This window comes from Orcinus orca, chromosome 11 (assembly GCF_937001465.1).
Source record: "Orcinus orca chromosome 11, mOrcOrc1.1, whole genome shotgun sequence".
NCBI lineage: Eukaryota > Metazoa > Chordata > Mammalia > Artiodactyla > Delphinidae > Orcinus > Orcinus orca.
In genome coordinates, this window is record NC_064569.1 from 23,258,614 (window position 1) to 23,278,495 (window position 19,882).

Here is a 19,882-nt window from a genome sequence, read left to right on the forward strand (position 1 = left end):
CGTCTGTTGATGGGCATTTAGGTTGCTTCCATGACCTGGCTATTGTAAATAGTGCCACAATGAACATTAGGGTACATGTGTCTTTTTGAGTTATGGTTTTCTCTGGGTATATGCCCAGTAGTTGGATTGCTGGGTCATAATGGTAATTCTATTTTTAGTTTTTTAGGTAACTGCCATACTGTTCTCCATAGTGGCTGTATCAATTTACATTCGCACCAACAGTGCAAGAGTGTTCCCTTTTCTCCACACCCTCTCCAGCATTTATCATTTGTAGATTTTCTGTTGATGGCCAATCTGACTGGTGTGAGGTGATACCTCGTTGTAGTTTTGAAGATAAATCTCCAAAATATACAAACAGCTCATGCAGCTCAATATCAAAAAAACCAAACAACCCAATTAAAAAATGGGCCTAAACAGACATTTCTCCAAAGAAGACCTATAGATGGCCAAGAGGCACATGAAAAGATGCTCAACATCACTAATTATTGGAAAAATGCAAATCAAAACTACAATGAGGTATTGAAAATTTCTTATTTGAAATACACTGCTTTAGATGTTGTATATACGAAAATGAAACAGATAATCCATGTCTTCAAGGAGTTCACAGTATATTGGGGAAATGGTATAAGCAAATTATTACAATATAGCTTGAGAATAACTAAGATAATGGCATAAATAATATGTGATCAGACCTCAGAGATTGGGCAAGTAACATAGCCTGGGAAATTCAGAGGAGATTTCCAGAAGGAAGAGGATGCCTGGAAGAGGAAACAGCATGTTCAAATGCACAAAGATGAGAATGTTTCAGCCACAGCCAATGTTGCAAGTGTTTTAACGTGCTAGATACAGAGATGTACCACCAGATTCCCCTTCAAGAAGGACTTCCTCCTCAGCTGCAGGAAGTACAGCTGGCATTCTACAGCTGCCATCTCTTGAGGATCTGCTCAAGTATAGAGAATTGACTTTCCAAAAGTCATACCCTTCCCAGGGCAATTTGCATCTGGTGACTGAGAGAAGTGGTAGTATAAAGATCTGGTCATTTTGACCTGATGGAGGACTCTGAAAGGCATATTTGTTCCAGAGCTTTCTGATGGGTTAGCTGAAGCTATGTTGCATCTGCATCACAGTTCAGTTTCTCCCTCTGCCTGAGTCTGCTTCCTTTTCCCTTCCTATTAAGGGTTTTATCCCTAATATACATCCTGCACCCAAAATTCTGTCTCAGTTTCTGCTTCCTGAGAACATAGTCTGTGCATTTTGTTAAGGAGTGGTCCAAGAGAGTAGGTTCTAAGATAGAATTTTGTCTTCTGGCAATGAAAACTTCATCATTTGTGGCACATGGGACACAGATAGCCCCTGGCACAATATAGTGGTCCAGTTGTTAAAATTTTCACTGTTGGTGAATTGGCCAAATGAGTCAGATATTTGAGATGTATGGAGAATATAGTAGTTATAAAGATAATGGGATTGGATGGCTATTGCTAAGCAGCACTGATGCTCTACAGAAGGATAATGAACAGTGGAATCACTCAGCATGCACCAGCAGAAGGACACAAGGATGGATAACTGGGAGGCCCACGTTATGGATCTGAGCCAAGTTTCAGACCCAGCACCCATTCATTGAAGTGGTAGGTCCTCACAGGGATGGACCCTGTTATGACCATGGCAAGTATAGGGTTATGATTCCCAGTTCTTTTCAAAAGGGACCAAAGGCCACTTACATTTTAGAAACAGATGGGCACTGAGCCTTAGTCAACAGTGAAACCAGGAAACCTAACACATCATCAGGACCCTCCAGTAAGAGTGGGAGCATATAAACGGCAGTGAAAAAATGGAGTTCTGTCCAAGGTTTAGTTTACCATGGGTCCACTGGTTGCAACAGAAACTACATGGCCTGCAAAGCCTAAAATAGTATCTGGCCCTTTACAGAATAAGTTTGCTGACCTCAGATGTAAAGGTGGTTGTCCCTATCTTATCTCCATTTGATTCACTCCTCTGGCTCCTGAAAACACTGGGTGGATCCTGTGAGATGACTATAGACTGTCTCAAGCTCAACCAAGTAGTATCCCTGATCACAGCTACTGTGTCAATGCAGTAGCTTTGTTAGAGTTAATCCACTTTGTTAGAGTGAATTAATTCAGGCTTAGGAACAAGGTATGTAACCATTGGTTTGATGAATGCATTCTTTTCTACTCCACTCAGATTACAGGATCAGAAACCATTCAGTGTACATTCACATGAAAAGAGTAAATATATATTTAACAAGGCAGTAGCAGTAGTGAAATATCAGAGAGTGGATGTGAGAGGGATCAACACTTCTTCCCCAGTGTATATTATCCCCTTCCTCGTTAGTAGTAGAATCTCTGAGTTTCAGCAGGCCACAAAGCTGCAGCTGAAGAGGACATTTCCCAGCTTCCCTTGTAGCTAGGCATGGCTAAGTGGCAAAGTTCTGGACAGTGGGATGTGAATTGAAGTGATATGTGTACCTTCTGTTCCCGCCCTTAAAAAGAAGAGGCATTCCCTTCACTTCCCCCTTTCCCTTGTTCTGCCAGTTAGAACGCAGATGTGATGGCGTGAGCTGGAGCATGTATCTTAGACCTTGAAAAGGAAGCTACGTGTTTAAAATGGGAGAACCACAAGATGTAAGGAGGCTGGGTTGGGTATTCATGGAGCCCTGGTTGCCTATTCTTATGTTTTTATGTGAGATATGTCATACTTTTCTTATTTATGCCACTATTATTTTCCAGCCTTGGTTAAAGGAGCTGAAACTAGAGTCTTAACTAATGCAGGTGCTTATGAAAGCAACTGAGTGAAGATGGTTAGGTTTAGGGGAGAACAGATAATGAGTTTCTTCTGGAACATGTAAGTTGCCTGTGGGACATTTAGGGGGCATATCTAGCAGGCAAGCTATATAGTCTATTTTGAACTTAAGAGAGAATACTGGGCTAGAGAGTTAAAAAAAACTACCATGGGATCAAAAAATGTGGATACAGAGAATGGAATTTGGGTGGGCATGTGGAGTATACTAATGTAGGTTGAGAGAAGATTTTATTCAGAAGACACCTGTGGATTCCAGAATCATTTGTATTAAGGACAGAAAGTCTCTGGTGAGAAGAAAAAATTACCCACAGAGAATGGCTAAACCTGAGCTAGAAGAGAACAAAGGCTGAAAACTTGAAGAATAGCTACACTGAAGTAGAGGGTGGAGGAAAGGGATCTTTTGAATTGGATAAAGAATGGTCTGAAGTCAGAGAATCAAGAGAGAATAATTTTGTTAAGGTTGATGGGGAGTGAATTTCCGTAAAGAGACAGTAACTCAGTCACAAATGCTTGTATATTTGAGTGAGTAAACATAATTGGGAGATAATACACACACATATATATCTTATGTATAGTGATGTAAAGCATATTCACATCACTACACATTGTTAACAATAAGCCTTTATGCTATTATTATAAAGTTGGGGGAAGTGTTGCCTGTGTGCCTTAATCACATGGTGATCAAGGATTCACAGCAATTTACCAGAAAACTAAGAGCATACAATTATTCATACTCTTTATAACAGGACTCATATAATCCGTATGTTACTCAGAAGTCTCATTATCAAATATTTCTATAAAATCCTAGATTTGGGGTATCTCATAAATCTAATTTTCCTTAAAAAATAACTTCATTCATGTAAAAGCTAATTTTATTGTCAATCTCTAGGCATTATTATCTAAAGGCATTACTGGCATTTGTTAAATTGTTTGGTAGAAAAATTAGGCAAATTACTATATGATGCTGGGGTTTAAGATACACATCTTAAGCAAAGATTCTGATAAATGTATTAAAATAATGTAAAAACGTATAATATGAATAATGGTTAAAACAATGCCTTAGCTGTTAGTAAACTCCCCACTCCCCCCAAAAAAGCAGTGGGTTTGTGGCTTATTGCCAGAAACAGATTTAGACACTGCGGGTTAGATACACTCTGTGTCTTTATATTGTTAAAACTATGCTTTCAAATAGTTTCCTTAAAACTATGCTGACAATTCTTAGATATTGTCATCAAAGAAAAAATTGATTAGTGTTTTATTTATAATTTAAATTGTAAGCCAGGTATTCCTGAATGACAGTACAACGAATATGCAGGTAGAGCTGGTCTCCAACAGGGGTAATTTTCTTTCAGATGTTGGATGATTTTTTTGTTCTATGCTAGGTTAAAGTTTGACATGACACAAAATTCTCTTTATCATTAGAAACATTTAATTTCCCAAACGGAAAGAAATAAATGGAAGGGCCTTCCACTGTTCATATGTAATACTTTGCTTTTTCTGGTCAACTTAAAAGAGTGATCAGACTCTCAGGAGAATGCTGCTTGGGGTCCCACCACGTTCTTTCAAACTCCATTTTTCAAACTTCAGAGTTTTTTCATGATGTGTTAATTCTGTGGTGCACCAAAAATTTTGAAAAAGTTTAATTTAGACTCAATTTATCTTAGTTGTAGCAGCTCTCACATGGCTTTCTGCCCAGAGTATTGCTTGCTCCATCTGCAAAAGTGGTAGAGTGAGTTCTAAGGAAGCAATATGATCGTTTCATATAGATGCAAAACCTAGGTCACTTTTGGATTTTTCAACATGCATCACAAAAAGTAGTGTTTAGGAACGAGATGTGACATTTAATTAAGCACTGGGAATTATGTGAATAATTTAGAAGTTAGAATTAACCCAGAATATAAAAAAATATTTCATCATTTTTAATGTTAGAAGTTTCATTCCATAGATACAAGTCAATGTTTTTTAATGAGGAGTAAAGAAAATAGAGTGGACGCATGTGTTTTCTATATACAGGGGCCACATTTCTGTGTTATTATTTGGAGATCATAGTTAAAGGCAACTCATCGTGTAAATAAGTGTTTATTAATTTACTATAATGATTACACGAATGAAATGATGGCTTTTCTTGTTTCATTTTCTGCCTTGGGCCTTCTTTTGTGTATTAGGCCCTGAGGCCTAATTCATATTTTCAAACATTAGGGAGTGATTCTTGCCCAGTTATAAATCAAGCTAAACTGTCAAAACCAAATGGTGACCAATGACAATTTACAAAAGAGTGAGAAGTTAGGGTTCACATATCTCCTATAGAATGAAGTTTTTATTAATGGGTTACATCCTGTACAGAATTCAAAGGAGACCTGATTGGAGGAAGGGCCAGAAAGGTGCTTACATAAAGCTTTCACAGTTTATTCTTTATATACTTCATATATAATGTTACAAATCAATATTTGAAATAGTTTCCCATTGGTTTAATGTGAAAGCTGAGTATCATATGAATGTGAAAGAACTGCTCTCAGGGACAGTAGCTCATTTTCAATCTCACTCTGGTATGAGCACGTTCAAAGGGAAGAAGGAAAATAAGGCTCTTTTCCATTTTAAGAAAATGACAATTTATTTTCTTGAAGATACATTTAAATGAAGATATTTAAAATGCAGATACAGATACATTTAAATGAAGATACATTTAAAATGAAGATACAGGTACAGAATCTTTCTGCCAGTTAAAACACCTGGGATTGAAAGTAACAGAAAACCTAATTCAAAATGGATTAAATAATAAGTGGAAATTGTTTACATAAATGAAAAGTCCCGTGGAGGTGAAGGAAGCTTTAGAACTGATTTAATCAAAGCTTCGGCTCCATTTCTCCAATTTATTTCAGGTTTGTTCTGCAATCTGTATCTGCTTTTATCCTCAGACAGGTCTCCTTCATGGTCACAAGATGACTGTTAAAAGCAATAAGAATTACATGCTTCTTCACTTATCTCCTCAGGAAGAGAGAAAATTCCTTCCAACAATCATTGAGCAATTGTCCTGAGGTTTGTGCTTGTTGGATGATCTCTGAAACAATTCATATGGTTAGGGCAATGCAATGATTGACTTGGTTTCTCACCCCCTCCACCCCTGAATAAACTGTGGCAAGGGGGTTGGGAGTGATTTCTGGTTTATACCAATCAGGACTAACCAAGGTCAGGGTCAATTTCATCCAATATACCTGAATGCTGCACCATGGGGAAAGATTGGATAACTCTAGTATACCCTTTTGCTGCCCAATCACTTTATTTATTTATTTGTTTGGCTGCGTTGGGTCTTCGTTGCTGCGTGTGGGCTTTCTCTAGTTGCGGCAAGTGCGGGCTATTTGTTGCAGTGCGCAGGCTTCTCATTGCAGTGGCCTCTCTTGTTGCGGAGCACAGACTCCAGGTGCGCGGGCTTCAGTAGTTGCAGCATGCAGGCTCAGTCGTTGCAGTGTGTGGGCTCAGTAGTTGTGGTGCGTGGGCTCAGTAGTTGTGGCGTAAAGGCTCAGAAGTTGTGGCTCACGGGCTGTACAGCGCAGGCTCAGTAGTTGTGGTGCATGGGCTTAGTTGCTCTGCGGCATGTGGGATCCTCCCAGACCAGGGATCGAACCCATGTCCCCTGCATTGGCAGGTGGATTCTTAACCACTGCCCCACCAGGGAAGTCCTACCCAATCACTTTAATTAGCAAACGTTTTCTGTCTGTCTCTCCAAAGTGTGTTAGCTTCACCTGGATTTCCTCATGGTCTAGCAATCAGTGACAAGTTATTTAGTCCCAATGAATGCAAAATGCAATGGAAGAGAAAGGATGAAGACATTGCAATAGAAACTCCCAATTAAAAAGAGGATATTTGGAAATATTACACAGTGGTCACTGTTTTTTGTCATATTCTGAAGAAAGGAGTAGTGAGGATTCCTGGCTGGCTGTGGTGTGTGTTCTTTAGGCAGGTGCTGCTTTGCTCTCTGTGTCCTTTATGTGGCCCTGAGAGGGTCATTGGGGAAGATGCTCTTTTCAGGAAGTTACACTATTTTGGCAGCTCATTTCGTATTAGATGGAGTACAGAATTCTGAGGATCATCGTAACATTCAGTAGTCACAGGCTATTATCAGTCAGGCGTGGGGGTTATTTAATAATATATTCTCCCTTTAATATTAGGTTTTTGAACAATTTGCTTCTTGTTATTTCTGTAGGGAAGTGGCCATGGCCAGAAACGATATGTAGTTCAAATTTTTATATCTTGGAATTTCTATTTCCTAGTAGATCTTCAGTCTTTACCAGTCTGAATTTAGTTTAATGGCCTATCCTGAGATCTCAGTTTAATGGCACCTGCATTGGGGATATTCCAAAGATGCATGGGGGGAGAGGAGGGAAAGGCACCAATAATTTATTCCTTGTCTCCATCATGTCTCCAGTCATCTCTGTAATGAGCGTGATTCTTCCTTTAGTTAAGTAGAAATTAAACTGTTCCACCTTTGGCATGCTTAAGATTATTAGGATTTCAGACATTTAAGTTTGAGGTCTGAAGGCTGTTGTTCCTAAAAGTGTCGACTACAGAGCTTCTTATAATCTTGGTCATGAAAGGTAGGGACTGTCTCTGAAATATTTTAACCAATATACATATCATGAACCCAACTGGCTCATCAATGAGAGTCAATTTATAACATCCATCATGCTTATCAACAAACCCTTAATTTCACCCATGAAAACCCATTTATAGCATTCATTTTATTGATTAGCATAGTCCCAAGTGTTAATGGAAGACAACGATAGCTGAAGCACTTATCCTTGCTATGTTTGGAATGCAACCTTTCTGATTAAACACAAGCTGAATACTTCTAAAGTGTGAATTCTAGATCATGGCAACTGATGATCATTAGAAGATAAAGTAAATTAAGTAAAGTACATGCACACTACATCACATTACCTACACTAAAGTATTTTGAGGTAAAGTATAACAAGCAAATCCATACTGACTTAACATTCAATACAATATTCAACATTCAATATTCAATACTGAGAATCAGTAGCAGAAGAATCAAACTCTATATTGATTTGATTTGAAGGCTCACCTAAATGAACAATGAATACAGGAAAAGGAAGGCGCTAGAAGAGTGCTTATTTAAAAGTTTCACAGTTTGCTCCTTACATCCTTTCGCCTATGTATTGATAGTTCACATGCTGTTACAGTCACCCATAGAAGTGAGACGGACACCCACCTAAAATTTGGTTCAGACTTCAACCATGCAGATGCCAAGGGGTATAAGAAAGTTTATTGCTCACATGAGGAGACTTTCTAGAAAGAGCAGGGCAGTCTTCCCAAGCAGGTCCAAAATGGCTTTATAGGAGGGTTGGAGGAGAGTGCACAATGAGAGACTGGCCTTGGGCATTTTATGGTTGCTAGGGCATGGCACTAGGGTGAAAATTCCCTGTGGCACCGGAGAAGGGAGAACGCAGGCTTTCATACCAGCCTGTCCAGATGCGGGGCAAGAGGGAATGGGTGAGGCTTGAAAATTGTCAAAGGTCAAACATCAAAAATAGAGTCAGAGCCTTTGTTACATATGCTTAGAGTTAGTTTTTTTTTTTTACTCCAACAAAGAAAATAATATAGTTGTTACATATTTATATGCTTTGAAAATAATTGTAGTAGACACTTGGCATTTATTTCACTCCCCCCACATTGTGCAGCATACACCTGAGAAGTTTAGGTGGAACTAACCTCACTCTTATTCTCAAACTAGTCCAATTGGGATCATCTAATCCTGACCTGTGGTGTTCCCCTGTCCATAAGAAATGGTTTGAGAGTGAGAACCAACCACAGGACTTTTGCCCAGAACTGTGTAATGTGGCCCCCTTTCCCCCATCCCCCCACCCTTGATTTGAATGAGAAAGCATATGATCCTTGTTGCTGAAGGCCGTCATCTTGTGACCAAGAAAATGAAGGAGACATGGAGCTGGAACCCTGATCAAATAAACAAAGATCTGTAGCATTGTACAATACAACAGTAATAAGTTGTAGTGTTTCATTCTTCATATCAGCAAGTGTTCCGTCTTCTTCTTGAATCCCCTTCTTCTTTGAATAGCACCAGAAACTTGGGCGACATCTTTAGTTCTTTCTTAATTTTTTTTTTTGCTGCCCACATACCTTTCAAATCCTCTGACAACTTCATGGCTACTACCTCAACTCAGACTTTCATAATTTCTCATTCTAGTTATTTCATCAGTCTTCTAACTGGTTTCTCTGTTTCTCCAGTCTTGGCCATCTCTTCCCTGTCTAATGATCCATCCTCCATACTGCTCCTGAAGTAATTCTCCCTGAACCTTGCCTAAATAACCCATTAGTTTTCCATTACCTGCAGGATATATAGCAAACTCCTTAGTGGTTTACAAAACTCTCCATTCATCTTGCCCCATCTACCTTTCCCCTTTATCCTGCCACATTTCCACACATCCTCACCTTTGCTTCACTATACCTACCTACACACTATACAATACTTACCTCAACAGTTCATAGGCAAGGAAATACATATACACGTACATTTTCCTTTATCTGGAGCACACTTTCATCTCTTCTTAGCTTGGCCAATTCCTACTGATTCTTCAAGACTCATCTTGAGCTTTACATTTTATGAGAAGTACTTCCTGTTTAGTGCAGGGTGAATGAGATGGTCCTCCTCCACATTTCAACAATAAACTTGATTTCAGTGCTTATTATCACTTATTGTCACTCTATTTCATTTGATTCTCCATATCAGCTCCAAATTTATCTTCTTGAGGGCAGGAACCCTGTTTCTCTTCTCAGAAGGTTACAATCTATTAGCATCGTGGGTCTGCAGACACATACATAGCAAAGGTAACTAACAATAAAAAAAAGATGGCTTATGGAAAGTACCCTGACAAGGAATAGAGCCATAAGTTCTAGAGGAGATAAGAAGACTCGTACATTGCAAATGGGAATGAAAAAAATGGTACAGCCACTTTGGAAAACAGTCCGATAGTTCCTCAAAAGGTTAAACATAGAGTTACCATATGACCCAGCAATTCCACTCCTAGGTATATACCCAAGAGAAATGAAAACATATGCTGACACAAAAACTTGTATATGTTCATAGAAGCACTATTCAAAATAGCCAAAAAGTGGGAACAACCCATATATCCACCAACTGAAGAGTGGATCAACAAACTTTGTCAAGATGGTGTGAAGTAAAAGAAGTCAGTTACAAAAGACTACATATTGCATGATTCCTTTCATATGAAATGTGCAGAACAGGCAAATCTATAGAGACAAAAAGTGGATTAATGCTTGTCTAGGGCTGGGAGGAGCATGGAACAGTAGGAATGGGGAATGACTGGAAAAGGATATGAGGTTTCTTTTTGTGGTGATGAAAATGTTCTAAAGTTGATGGTGGTGATGGTTGCACAACTTAGTGAATATACCAACAACCATTGAACTGTACTTAATAAAAGGAGAGAAAGACATCATGGAGGTGGAGAGATTTGGGTTCACAAACAAATGATGTGAAAAGCAGAGGCAGTGTGTTGTAGTGAATCAACAAATCCTTTCATTGGGCACAGCTGACTTTGAATCCTGCTCTGCTGCTTGGTCGAGTTACCCTCCCTAAGTCTGTATCCTCACCTAAAAAGTGAATATATTAACATACTTATTCCAGAGGATTCGTGTGATGACAAATTAGATAATACGTTTAAAATATTTAGCCCAATTCCAGGCACATAGCAAGTGCTCAATAAATACTAGTTTTTATTAATCTGTTTAATACTGAATATTGGATTAAGTGGGACAGAGGGAGCATGTAGATATATCAATGAAAACTCTCAGAAACTCATCTGAAGGTTCTAGCATAAAGAGATGAGACACAAAATGATACAAAGATAACTGTATGTATTCAGTTTAAGAAACATTTATTAAATTCTTTCTTCTAATCACTAGACACTGTGCTAGGCTGCAGGATATACAATGATAAAGGAGAAGTAGACTAAGACATATACAAATGACTTGGAACAGAATTCGCTTGTATGTAGGTGACTTACTGTATAATAACGCAGTGATCTAGTAAAAAAAGGAAAAAAAAAGCTATACAACTGAGAAGTGGTCCTTGACTTGGTGGTCTAGTTGATAGGTAAACAAATATGTGTAAGAAAGCATCAGATTTCCTATAATAGAAATCTGTTTGCTATGCACACAAAGAAGATGGTGGACAGGAAAAAAGGGTGTAGAAGAGGTGACAATATTTGCTCAATATATTGAGCAATATTCATGCTCAATATTGAAACTGTTCATTAATCACTTGAGCCTGCACTTACTGGAGAACTGATTGTTAGGATTCCTTGCTGACATATTCCACCTCCAGTACAGAGCAGAGATTATTACAGGCTTGAGCCAGTTTTGTTCAATGGAAAGATGAGAAAAATAATGTCCAAAATGTTAAAGTTCAGAACGTTAAAGAATGCCTGTTATACAATGAACATGAATATTCCAGAGACTTATGCTCAAATTCCTAGGTTACTTGTCTGTCTTTCTTCCTAGACTGTTAACTCCTTGAAGGCAAAGATCTTGAGTGTATCCTGTGCACTCTTGGATTGTCCCAACTTGGCTCAGTAGGGACAGTAAAAAATTGTTATGTAAATTGTTAAATAGATGTTCCCCAAATGCCTCCCATGTCAAAAATGGAAAAATGTTTAACAAATGTCCTGGTAATTGTTTTTCTTTCACATCTATGGACAGTCTGCAATGGACCAAAAAAAAAAAAAAAATCTATATAACCATGCCTGCTTTCAAATAAAACGGTCAGTTTTGTCATTCTTTTCTTTAGGAGAAATTATTTGAAGGTTTGGAAAAAAGGGGGTGTCTTGGTAGCTGACAATTGATTCTCTCTGAAACAGAGATGGCATCTACAAATTGCTGTGATCTGGAGATGAAGACAAGAACGTACGTAATTCTAGAGCAGAGCTCTTTGGCTGAAGTCATACAGCAGTGGTCTGGAAAGGCTCCGGGCTTGGGTGCCTCCTGGTGCTTTGAGAGTTCCGATACGTCAAGAGGAGATGGAGCAGTTGTCTAGTCCACTGTTTCTTGAGCACACGTCAGCATTTAACTCAGTTCCAGTATTTAGAGAACTCTGCTTGGAGGTGGTGAAGAGGATTGTTCCTCTTCTCTGGAACAATCCTACAAAGTCCCGGATGGCAGTGCCAACTTGGGGACGGTTTGATTTGCATGGATTAGATATAGAAAAAGGGCCTGTCATTCAAGGGGAATTAGAAGATGTAACCACCAGGAAGTAGCGCCTGAGTCAACCTCTTTCCCAGGGCAGCGCTCCGAAGACCACTCGAGCCAGGGGTGGCGGGCCTGTGAAGATGGGGCCCCCGGGCCCGGCCTCAGCATAGGCACACGTGACGCGCGTGTGGGCGTTGAGTGACAGGCGCGGCCTTGGGCGGGCATTGGCGGAAATCAACTTCCGGGGGCAGAGGTGCTGGAAGCCGGGTGGTGCGTGGTACGTGGGCTACCCCAAGTCGTGTAGCCAGGGCCCTGGTTCCCCGGGTCAGGGTCGCGCCCGGGTGCACGCGTGCAGGGCTGTGTGCTGTGGGTGGCTCACCTGACGGCGTGGGGGAGCGGCGCGGCGGCGGCGGCAGCGGCGGCGGCGGCGAGAGCCGGGGCGCAGGTAAACGGACGCTCGCCTTTCGGGCCTGGGTCTGGGGCCGGGGCCGCGCGAGGCCGGCCGCGCGCCCGGAGGCGGCCTGGGCGCGGGCGGGGAGCGCAGCCGGGCTTCCGCCCGGGCCTGGACCCGGGAGGTCGGTCGCGGTGCCTGAGAGTCAGGGGGCGTGACCTGCCTCCCTTGGCGGGCGGTGCCGACCCGTGCTTGCCCTCTCCGCCAGGTTTCGGCCCCTGCGCTTTGCAGAATGGAATGTTTTCGAAAGCCTACGCACAAGTACACGTGACTGTTGTGTCACCGAAGCTCCCACTGAACGTTGACTTTGATCCTTGCCGAGTTTTCACCGATCGCGCCTGGTTTATGTTTCCCCTTCGACTTGGCCAAGTACACCAGGGTAAAAGCTCTACAACGGCCGTCTGTGACATTTCCTTGCCGTTACTTTGGGCCATAGGTTGCAATAAAAGTGGCGTTTCGGGGTGAAAGCAGCAGCCAGTAACTTTCCTAGTGGTGAGGTATCCTTCATCCTCTGAAGTGCGCCCCCTCTCTCCTCAAAGATGTTTCTTCCATCTGCCCTTGTTGCGTAGTGCGGAGCAAAGCTTTGGACATGAAACCTATTTTTGTCTTCGCTCGAACGAGTGGGATCTCTATTAAAAGCAGCGCTGAGTAGGTTTTTTTTTTTTGGTAGGATGATGTTGCTGCTGCTACTCTCACTTGCTTCCGTGATGAGAGTTGGGGCAGATGCTGATTTCCTGGAGGGTAAAGTTCTGGTCACAGCTATAGGTGATTCAGCGGCACCTTAAGAATTCCGGCTCTTTTCCTTCCCTCCCCCTCTGAACTGTGCAGATACTGATGCCCACCTTACTCTCCAAATATTTATCTGGACGGTAGTTGGATGATGGCTTTTGGACGCAGTTTGGATGTTGCATGGTACTAGAGATTGGGGTGGACTGACGTTTCATCTTGTCATTGGGGTGGGCTAACATTTCACCCCACGATTTAAGACAAAATACCCAGAATATTTAGTTGGGTGGGGTGACTGGGAGTGGCAATAAATTCGCGTTGTTCTCTGCCATCAGAGAGCTGAACACTTCATATCATTTACCTTCTGCTGCGATTTCTGTTGCATTAAGGGAATTCGCTGTACTGTACCTGTAAGGTTAATGCAGCGGGGGATGCCAGGGGAAGTGCACCTGTATGGTGCTGGCTAGCCAGTAAATTGTGTGGTAGAGAATTGCCCTGGTTACAAAGTTTGGTATCCTCCAGGCTGGCTAGGAGGTTCTTCTGTGGGCTGGGAAATCTTATTATGAACAGGTTTCCTAGCAACAGTACAAGCCAAATGGAATAAACATAAAGAAAACAAAGTGATGAAAGTTACAATTTACCTCTTAACTTTTATTAAATGGAAAAATGTATCTTACTGGAGTGATCAACTCAAACCTTCTGAGAGCTTTCTGTTTATTTTAGTCATCTTGATACTTAATAACAGACAAAAAGAAACTTCAGAAAGTCATCACAGAGAGACAGCTTTTTTTTTTGGTGGCAGTTAAAAAAAAAAAAAAAAAGAAGAAAAGAAAGATGGTTACCAGGTAGCTGGTCTGAAGCTTAAATGGACAAACAGGAATTTGTCTGGTTAGAGGCATTTTATCTTGAACCCCTAGCTATAGATGTAAGATTTGTAAAGTACATAGGATTGTTATGAATAAAGAAAACTATTTGAAGGTTTATTATCTTGCCCTTCATAGCAGAAATTGGGGTGGAAGTACATTAGGGTGGATGGGACTCTTTTAATCAGTAAATTGTAAAGGGCATGTTTAGGTGAGTTGTTTCCAAATTTTAGTTTGTAATCACTGTGCCTCCTTTATCAGTCTGTTATTGTGACTTTTGGTCTTTCTTGAAACTCATCAAATTTTGCTATTTTTCTGTCTAAACAATGAGAACAATAAAAAACGCAACTCTCTTTAGAGTAACTCTTTGTATCAATGTGTTTCTTCTTATTTACTATTGATAAATCAATATTTTGATTTCCAGTATTTCTGATTTTTTTGTTTCCCCACTGTTTACCCCACCCAAATACCCATTTAGCTGGGTTTAGCTCATTTAACTTGATGCATATTTTCCAAAAGGGCATGTCCTGCGTCTTTTAAAATGTGGGTTTATTGAGGTATACTTTACAAGTAAAAAAAATCTCGTCTAGTATCTTGTTATTTAAATTCTAACAAATGCATAATAGTCATGTAACCACTACCGCAATCTAGACAAAGAACATTTCTATCATTCCAAAAAGTTCCCTCATTGCTCCTTTGTAGTTCGTTTTCTCCCCTCAGCAGTAGATCTGTCCACCAGTGATTTGTTCACTGTTCCTATAGCTTTGTCTTTTCTGGAATGTCATATAAATGGACTCCTACTGTGTATAGAACTTGTTTTCTGGTTTCTTTCATGTAATGCTTTTGTGATTCATCCATTTTAGTGCATGTATCAGTGCTTTGTTCTTTTTTTATTGCCGAGTGCTATTTCATTGTATGGCTATATCACAATTTGTTTATCTATTCACCAGGTGGACATTTAGGTGGTTTCCAGTTTTTGGCATTTAGGAATGAAGCTGCTGTAAACATTCATGTACAGTTCTTTGTACATTCATCTACCGGTCTCTGTGTAGAGATATGCTTTCATTTCTTTTTGTTAAATATTTAGGAGTAGGATTCTTTGACCATGTGGCAAATGTTTGTTTAACTTCATAAGAAATTACCAAACTATTTTCCAAGATAGCTGTTTCATTTTACATCCTTACCAGCAATGTTTGATGGTTCCATTTTCTCCACATCCTGGTCAGCATTTGTCATTTTACTTTTAATCTTAGCTATACTAATAGGTATTTAGTGCTATCTCATTGATGTTTTAATTTAAATTTTCCTGTCGACTAATATGTTGAGCATCTTTTCATGTGCTCATTTGCTATTATTTGCTATCTGTATGTCTTCTTTGGTGAAGTTATCTGTTCAAATCTTTGGTCTATTTTCTTAGTGAGTTGTAAGAATTTTGTATAGTCTGGATACAATTCCTTTATCATATATATGTTCACAAATATTTTCTTTCAGTCTGTGCTTTGTCTTTTTAGTTTCTTAACAGTATCTTTCAAAGAGCTGAAGTTGTAAATTTTGAAGAAGTCCAGTTTATCATTTTTTTCTTTTATGATTTGTGCTTTTGCGTCCTATCTAGAAAATTTTGACTAACCCAAAGATATAAAGATTTTTTTTTAAAACTGTGTTTTCTTCTAGAACTTTTATAGTTTTAGATTTTACCTTTAGGTCTGTGATCTGTTTTGATCAATTTTTTCTTCATTTTTCTATGTGGTGCAAGATATGGGTCAAAGTTCTTTTTCTCTCGCCCTTTATTTTTTTGTGTATTGACACCCAATTTGTCCAGCACCACTTACTGAAAGGACTATCCTTACTATTCTTTCTTCAGTAAATTTTCTTGGCACCTTTGTCAAAAATCAATTGACTCTGTATGTGTAGATCTGTTCCTGGACTCTCAATTCTCTTCCATTGTTCTATATGTCTCTCCTTTGGCCCAAACTACAACGTCTTCATTAATGTAAATTAAAAAAAAAATTTTATTATTTATTTTTGGCTGCATTGGGTCTTCGTTGCTGCACACGGGCTTTCTCTAGTTGCAGCAAGAGGGGGTTACTCTTCGTTGCCATGTGCGGCCTTTTCATCGCAGTGGCTTCTCTTGTTGCAGAGCACAGGCTCTAGGCATGCGGACTTCAGTAGTTGTTGGCATGCAGGCTCAGTAGTTGTGGCACACGGGCTTAGTTGCTCCACAGCATATGGAATCTTCCCGGATCAGGGCTCGAGCCCGTGTCCCCCTGCATTGGCAGGTGGATTCTTAACCCCTGCCCCACCAGGGAAGTCCCTATTAATGTAATTTTATAGTATGTCTTGAAATTAGGAAGTCTGAGTCTTCCAGCTTACTTTTTGTGTGTGTTTGTTTTGGGTATCCTAGCTCCTTTTCTTTCCATGTACATTTTTAGAATCAGCCTATTCTATAAAAAAGCATCCTGGGATTTTGACTGGATGCACTGAAGTTATAGTTTTATATGGAGAGTATTGACATCTGAATGTTGTTAAGATGTTAATAAAGTCTTTGATTTTTCTCATTAACGTTTTAAAGCTTTCAGCATAATAATTTTGCACATATTTGTGCAAAATGTTATATTTATGTCTAAGTGCTTCATGTTATTTGGTGCTGTTGTAAATGGTAATCTTATAAAAAATTTCAGTTTCCAATTATTTATATAAATAAATTGATATTTTATATTGACCTTGAATTCTCAACCTTGTTCATAAATTCAGTTACCCTAGTAGCTTTTGTAAACTCATTGGGATTTTCTATGTAGACAATCTTGTCTGCCAGTAGAGACTGTTTTAGTTCATATTTTCCTGTTTGCCTTTTATTTCATTTTCTTGTCTCGTTGCACTGGCTAGGACCTTCAGTGTGATGTTAAATGGAACAGTAAGAGCTGACATCCTTGCCTTGTTTCTCTTCTTAGTGGGGAAGGCATGTAATCTTTTACCATTAAGTAGTTAGCTATAGGTTTTTTTGTAAGTACAGTTCTCATCAGATTGAGGAAGTTTTCTTTAGCTTCTTGTTCACTGACATTTTTAAAAAAATCATAAATGAATACTGTATTTTTTTGATTGTGGAAATCATAGTTGATTACAGTAGAAAATTGGGAAATAATCCTATAAAGAAAAGAGTTAATCCATTTCCATTAATATGAGATAATTCCTGCTATATTTTGCTGGCTTTTTTTTGTTTTTTGCGGACATTTAAAAAACAAAATTGTAAATATTGTCTTACAGTTTTTTCTTTTTGCTAGGCTTACACTGAGTGCTTTCTACATCATGAATTTTTGGAGAACTTGATTTGTATGTTCTTGATTTGTAGTTAGGATAGTTGTTTTCCTCAGAATTTATATTAAATCTTTGTGCATAACTCTGATAAAATTTTTTTAATTGATTTTTAAAAAAATGGTTATTACTCAAAGTGTATGACATTTTTTCAGATTCTTAATATACACTGCCTCTTTGTTTTATTTTATATTCCTAGAATTTGTCCTCCAGACTATGTATTTGTAATAAATTTTAGAGCAAAATGTGGCAGTCAATATCATTGACTTTTTGTGCATCACTTTATGGTAGAATCCTAGAATTTCAGAAACTCAGTTCCTTAGATTTTATCCAGTTTAAATCATTTATTTTATAGGTTTAGCATGTGGAATAAGTAAATGACTTTTCCATCCACATTATTATTTTGCTGTCAGTGATCTAGATAGAATTCCTGATGCATTTTGTGTAATGTAAAATACTCATGTTTTTCTTTTGATAAGGATTGTAGAAATCTTTGTGTCCAGCATCATGCAGTAACCCTTTATGTATGTTGTTTTATTGAATTCCAACCAGAACCTTTTGAGGTAGGTAGTATTTTTCCCATTTCATAGATGAGGAAACTGAGTCTCAGACAAGTGAGCAAAGTTATTTATGGTTGTATTAACAGTGAGTGGTAGAGCTGGAGTTTTATCACAAGTCTTCTTGAATCTGCTTTTATTTGTAGGCTATAATGCCAATATAGAGTTTACGTAAGCATTTTGTATGTAGTCTGCTTACTCTGGATCTGTCTTCTAATTTTAATTCTTAGAATAAACTCATTAAGCAATTTAGTAAATCAGCATGAGACAGTATCAGTTAGTTCTAAAATATTTACCCAAATTTCTGTCCTTTTATATTGTCTAATTTTAAATTGTTTTAAGTATTTCTTGACCTGTATCCTCTTCCCTTCCCTGTCAAATCCCCAGTAAGTGGTACAAAGACTGTTGTTAGCTATATGCTGTAGAGTTTTACTTAAAGAATTAGAGATACATTTATTGTCACTAGCAGAGAATACAATAATTTAAAAATTTTGAAATTAGAAGACTTTTTAAAAGTTACAGGTTTAATAGATGAAGATCAGAAATAATGTTAGCTACTTTAAAATGCAGCATGTTATAATTGTAGTAAACCTTCTTACCTTAGAAGGGTATGAACATTTTGGTATTTATGTAATGCAGTTGAACACATATACTCATATAGATTAACTATATCAGTGAAATAACCGCTATTTTGTAAAGTGTGGAATCACTTTTTCCTGGTATTCAGAGAAGACTGACTTTCTTCTCCCTTTGCCAGCCTTGCTAACATAGACCATGTGCATCTCCTACCAAAAGTAGGCATAGATAACGAAGGGGCCAGCCAAATTGCCTTTTATTTTGTGTTCCATCTTGTGGTGAAAGAGGGTCTACATGATCATTTCAAGATGCTTTACTTTTGTATTATAAGAATTCAGAACATCTGCAACTGTAGTAAAGACAGTGCTGCGGTATTATGCAAGATGCATTCATCTATAAGTATGCTTTGCTGATAGGGGCTTATATGAATATTACTAAAAAACTACATTTTGGATGAATGAAAATCAGATTTTTGACTGACTTACAGACTTTTATAAAATGGATGCTCCAAACCTTGGGTTGTTTATAGTATACCATTCTGCATATTGATTATGAAATATTCAGTTATCCTTGATACATTACTGGTGTGCAAAATTTTACTTGTGTCTTTGAATCTAAGGCATGTTGTGTAGTCAGTATCTAGTTGGATCATGCTTTTTATTCATTCTGCAAATTTCTGCTGGTTGATTACAGTGTTTAACCCCTGTGTATTTAATATAATTGCTGATACTTGTTGAGTTTCATGGATGTGTAGGTTAATGTTTTTCATCAAATTTGTGAAAATTTCAAGCATTCTTTTATTTATTTATTTATTTATTTTTTGCGGGTACGCGGGCCTCTCACTGTCGTGGCCTCTCCCGTTGCGGAGCACAGGCTCTGGACGCGCAGGCTCAGTGACCATGGCTCATGGGCCCAGCCACTCCGCGGCATGTGGGATCATCCCGGACTGGGGCACAAACCCGGGTCCCCTGCATCGGCAGGCGGACTGTCAACCACTGCGCCACCAGGGAAGCCCTCTTTTATTTATTTTTAAATTTGTTTATTTTATTCCTTTTGGCTGCATTGGGTCTTTGTTGCTGTGCATGGGCTTTCTCTAGTTGTGGTGAGCAGGGGCTACTCTTCGTTGTGGTGCGCGGGCTTCTCATTGTGGTGACTTCTCTTGTCGGGGAGCATGGGCTCTAGGAACGTGGGCTTCCATAGTTGTGGCACGTGGGCTCAGTAGTTGTGACTTGTGGGCTCTAGAGCACAGGCTCAGTAGTTGTAGCACACAGGCTTAGTTGCTCCACGGCATGTGGGATCTTCCCAGACCAGGGCTTGAACCCGTGTCCCCTGCATTGGCCACTGCG

General features: G+C 39.1%; 1 protein-coding gene across 29 annotated transcripts in view; it reads left to right on the forward strand.

The window, feature by feature from the left end:
* The first annotated feature begins 12,109 nt into the window (after positions 1 to 12,109).
* Positions 12,110 to 19,882, forward strand: part of CCDC91 (coiled-coil domain containing 91) — a 410,464-nt gene continuing 402,691 nt past the window's right edge. For 5 of the 29 annotated variants that reach the window (XR_007470046.1, XR_007470047.1, XM_049694217.1 and 2 more), the window contains exon 1: positions 12,116 to 12,499. The gene's annotated coding sequence lies outside the window, so the exon portion shown is untranslated. Of the gene's footprint in view, positions 12,500 to 12,725; positions 12,885 to 19,882 lie in introns of those variants that run through there. The other 24 variants (XR_007470045.1, XM_049694214.1, XM_049694213.1 and 21 more) reach the window with 11 other exon arrangements.